The sequence below is a fragment of the Octodon degus genome, unplaced genomic scaffold (genome assembly GCF_000260255.1).
Source record: "Octodon degus isolate 3935 unplaced genomic scaffold, OctDeg1.0 scaffold00265, whole genome shotgun sequence".
NCBI classification, from domain to species: Eukaryota; Metazoa; Chordata; class Mammalia; order Rodentia; family Octodontidae; genus Octodon; species Octodon degus.
This window is the reverse complement of record NW_004524841.1, coordinates 483,169-488,886: the sequence shown is the minus strand read 5'-3', so window position 1 is coordinate 488,886 and position 5,718 is coordinate 483,169.

Here is a 5,718-nt window from a genome sequence, read left to right as displayed (position 1 = left end):
CAATTTCTGACATTGCCAGTTAAACAGAAGACCCAATGCTATTATGGGCTACTGGACTCTTTTAAAATATTTTTCTGAGTTTACACACCTATAATATTCAAATAATGGAACTTAACAAAAAAAGGGTATACAGATGAATGTCCATTTTGTATTTGTGTATTCAAAGTGGTTAGGATAGATATATAGTTACATTCTCTTAATGAATAGAATGATTTGTTCTAGTGGTGATTGTGAATAGGATGTCAAGTCCGCATCTTGTACAGCAATTAACCGCTAAGACGAATGTATAGAGTGTGTTCGTTATTGAAACTGTCCTGGTGATTTGATTTGAAACAGTTTCATTGCTATTTGTTTATCAATAAAACTATGAAAAGAAAACCAAACAAACATAAGTGAGGAACTTAATTAACTATAAAATATACCAAATCAGGCACATGTGTGTGCATGCTTTAGTTTGTTCATGAGTGTATGCCCTCCCTGTGAGTACATACTTTTTCACAGATTCATAGAAAACTGGGAGATGAAAATGATTATTATGTCACATGGAATTATTGATAACTGTCTGAAAAATAAATGTTTTTCTTTTTTAAAAGAAATATGTTTCATAGACTATACTATGATAAAAGTTAAAGAAATACTGAGTACCATCTAAAACTAGATGTTTAAAGGGTGCAACAAGCTAAATCTTTAAAATGTTTTCACAACATTAATTTACTTCAAAAATTCTAACATGCATTACATCTTGAATTACAAGTTATCTAAGGTTTATTCAACTGGCTTACATTAAAAAGTTGGATACTGGAATAACAGACAAGCCATTCAAAAATAATTTCAGAATTTGTCCCCCTAACTACAAAATTTTCATCATCTCTAAGAGAGTGTCACCACTAAATACTATAGTTCCAGTACAGAGGAGTCCTCCTGTCGCAGCCTCCTGTCTCACCTCATGTTCCATCTAGGTGGCCAGCTCAGTTTGCCTGGGATAGGGGTGGGAGGCGTAGCCGGTGCAGCTTGTGGTGCCAGGGATTGAGCCCTCACCCTGCACTTGCATAAGCAGGTGCTTCATCCATTGAGCTATCTCTCCAGCCTATGTTCATTTATTAAAATGTGAATAATTGATGATACTAGAACTTAGAAGCAAGCATATCTCTAGTTTAGACTAGTAACTCACAACTATGGTAATAAACACCTCACTGTTAACATAATTCAAAAATTCATCATTTGCATCAATATATTCATTACTATTTATTATTGTTCTAGGCTTCACATTGACCTTAAATAGTTTTTCTTAGTATTAGACAAGAAAGACCTGAGACGTATGATATAAATGCACAGCAAAAACTTTAGTATTTACAACACAAAATACGATAGGCATATAGTATTCATTTTTTCTCTGTTCTGAACACAGAGAAGATATATTTCCCAATCAAGAATCATCTCATTCTGGCTTACTTAATTCTGGAGAATAATCACATCTAACCTGAGTGATAAGTATATCCCATAAAATGTGTTATATAATTCTGGAAGAGAATCATAGAAAAGATGATGATAATTCAAGACTGAAAGTAATTATAACCTTCAGTGATTTTTATGAGGAAGACCCCTACCATGACATGCATTTTCATTGGTCTGTGGAGTAATCAGCAATAAAGTTATCTTAAACCACTGAGATTCATGAGGCAAATTTTCTATTAGCTTGTTGACAGAACTGTAACATTTCATTAGCTCCAGTGTGAAATAAATTTTTATACAGGAAGTTGTTATGCATGATCATATGTTTGGCTTATGTTTTATCATTGTTCTTTAGAACTTTTAAAATGCATAGGGGGTTACCAGGGAGATGGCTCAGTAGAATAAGTGCTTTCCTGGCAAGCATAGGACCTGAGCTCAATCCCCGGTTCAGTAAAAAAAAAATGCATATGGGAATGTGGTCGATTATTGTATAAATGCTTATATATATATATATATATATATATATATATATATATATATGAATTTTAGTTTAAATGGTTAAACTGTTATTGTTTGTTACATATTGTCTGAAATACTTTATACATACTCAATCCTTTGAACAATCCAATGAAACTGATGCTTTCATTATTATGAGCACATAAGGCATTTCCATCATAACCCTAAACTTGATTTCTAGTAAATGGAATATCTGGGATTTATACATTCAAAGTGTGGTTTGAGAACACGAACTCTTAGTCACTAGGAAAAGCCATGGACATATAAATGTGTGTATGAAACATGTCTTTTGCATTTTATCCTCATGTGATGTTAGTATATACCTGAATATTTTATAATTCTTTAAATAGATCCAACTATATAAATAATTCTTATGACACTGATGAAATAGAAACTTCAATCGTAATAAAAAGTATCATATAAGAATAGTCTCAAGAAAAATAACCACGTTGTAGACAGCAATGTGTAAAACTAAAACCATGCTTAAAATACCTGTCATTTTGGTCTTCTAATTGCGTACTGCTTCTAATGCCATATCAATTATTGCTATACTCTCTTTAAAGCAAATGTCTGTAAAATAAAAAAGGTAGTAAATGTAAATGAGGGACAAGAAAAACAAAAGAAAATATTTGGATAGGATAGGTCTGCATTTTTAAATGTTCTCAGAATTAACATTCACAAATAGGTATCAGTGAGATTAACATTGCAATTTCACATTCACAAAACAGCAAATTTAGACAGAACACAGAGTGGTATCTTAAGGTGTAATGAATTTAGATCTAAGTTTCTAACTGACACAGTGCGACCCTAAATTTTCATGCAATTTTGTAGAAGATAATTATATCTTGTGTAACCAGTACCAGTCAATGTTTATGTCTTACATTTATTTACTACACTTACCTTTAATCCAAAATGATTGATATTTGTTATTTCTAATAATATTCACAATTTCTTTATTAGTCAAAGTTATCAGTAAAAAAAATAGGGGCTAAAGCTAAATCATGAAGCAAAATGGCTGTTGGATATTTTCTATGAGACACATTTTCATAATACTCTTTTACATTGAAAAAAATCAAATTATTGACCTTACTAAAACTCAAGTCACTGTAAAGGAAATTCCTCTTACACAGGCATAGAACTTTCTACATGTTCTCACTTGAGAATTGCTCAGCCTTTATGGTTCCCAAATGTTGTTCCACTAATACATTACAATACCTAACTGCTTGTCCTAAAATCTTAATGATGACAGTTAAAATTTAAATATGCTTTTTGGGAATCATAATATAGTAAACTATTGCCAGCCATTCCCAAGTTAAATTATGAATAGAAGTCTTATATTATTTATAAAATGAAACAGGATGTTTACAATCTAATGGACTTTGTTTTTTATTATGACCTTTAATCTTTCATAGTGTCCACTAAAATAGGCACCTCCAAACAGTAATAAATAGCTGCTTTTATAGAGCAAGTTACTTTTAATAGATTCAGAGACTGTCAGATATGTAAATGTACTAGTAGGAAAAGCAGGTCTGGTAAATATGATAGCTCCAACTCAGGTAGAAAAACTGCAAGAGAATATTGATTAGAGAGCATTGTAGATTAGACAGAACAGCAAAGGTGAAGACTAAGCTATCTGGGGAATGGAATCAAAATGACAATAAAATGTATTCATAGCCAACTTTTCTATGGAAATAACTTTCTTGGAATCATTTTAAGAGAAGTCAGTTAATTAGCTAGTTACTTAGTTAGCTAGTTAGTTTTTTCTATATAGTTCAAGCTGGCCTGCCTCAGCCTCCTGATGTGCTGGGATTACATGTGTTTGCACCTCCATGCTCAATTCTAACGGAACTTAGATAGGTAAATGCATTATGCATCATAAAAAGTGAAAGACTATCCAGAAATTTTAATCCGGAGCCTAATAATAAATTAGAGAGTAAGAAAATGAGTATAGCCAGACTAGGACATTTTTTCCTCCTACAAATGACTTAATAAGCAGGAAATTTCTTAATTAATTTCATCAGGCACATTAAACCTTAGTAATAGAATCTGACAGCATAGATAAAAGGACAATGAGACTAGCATGATTGTCCAAGGCTGTAATTCCATCCTCTGGGGAGGCTGAGACAGGAGGTTGGCAATTTCAACTCCAGTTAAACAATTTAACAAGATCCTGTCACAAAATTGAAATCTGCTATCTGGTTGTAGCTTAAAAATAGAGTACTTACATAGCATATGTGAAACCCCAGATTCCATCAGATCAATGCAATAGTATGAAAATAAAATAGCATTATTTAATCTTAAGTTTGAAAGTAAGCACAAAATTCAGACAAAAATATTTCTCCTTTAAAAATATCTACAACATTGGAAAAAATAGAACTTAACCTGAAAATGATAATAACAAACAACTATAACTGGCATTAATTTTATACAGTGAGACTAAAATATCTTACTGCAGTGATAAAAATATATATGTTTAATATTTCTTTTTCTATTTATCATTTCAGTCTTTTTACTAATTTTATTGAGAAACAAATAGCAATGAGACAGGTACCAAAGAGGTCATTAGGACAATTACAATAATTAATACATCACTATTGCTGTCTTCATAGTAGTTATTTGTAGTATATAATGCAGACATGATATCCTGTTCAAACACTATTAGTACAAAGATTTTTTCTCATTGAATTAAGGGAAAGTAGCTGTATGTTTATCCTAACTATTTTGTATATACAGATAGAAAATGGTCCTTCATTTATATCCCCTTTTTTGTTTAGTTTTGTTAGAGATGGGTATTGCATTGTCATTTAAATATTTTAGGTCTACGAATTCAGCAAAATAATCCAGTATAGTCCAGTAGTCCATAACAGTAATGGGTTTTCTGTAGGACTGGCAATGTCAGAAGTTGTTGACTTGAGCCTTTTACAACTCAGCATATTAATATGGCTTTACTTTTTATAACTCGTCTAAGCTTTTCTTCTGGAAGGTGAACATCTTAAGTTTGCAGACCAAAAATTAGCAAAAAAGAAGGACTATAAGGATTGCAAACATTTTGGCCCTAGTCTTTCAAGGTCAGTGAGGATTCAGGACATAAGAGAACTTGTATTGTAACGTCTGGTAACTCAGTGGTGTTCCAAATTTTCTGATCAAGGAGATTATGTTGCCACAAAGCAAAGTGATTGACAATGTATAACGCACCTAAGGAGAGTCACCTGGAGAGAAAACATTCTCTCAGGCTTTCACAGAGAGCAAATGGGTCAAACAATGGCCGTGACTCATCCACATGGCTGACACTGACAAAGGATCTACAAACTGCAGTACAGGATTTCAGGGTAAATCCTGAGGGGATTTAACTGACCTTATCAGATACAAAACTTACATCTCTTGTTATATAGGTCTTGCTTTATCTTGGTCTTAACAATCCAGCAGAAAAGTATAACATTTCAGTCTTAAGCATTAGCTGCCCATAGCAGACTGAGATAATCTCAAATAAAACAAGTAAATCAAGATTTCACTTAAGGAGTCTTTATAATGGGTTTAAATATAATTATGTTTATGATTTCGTGAGAAAAAAATTTTAAATATTTGGAAAGATACTTTAATAAGATGTGAATAAAGAAGCATTCTGAGAAGGTCAGTGAAATGCCCTCAGGATTTATCCTGAGATCCTGTACCTCAGATTGTAGAACCTTTGTCAATGCAGCCATGTGGATGAGTCACGGCCATTGCTTGGCCAATGTGCTCTCTGTGAAA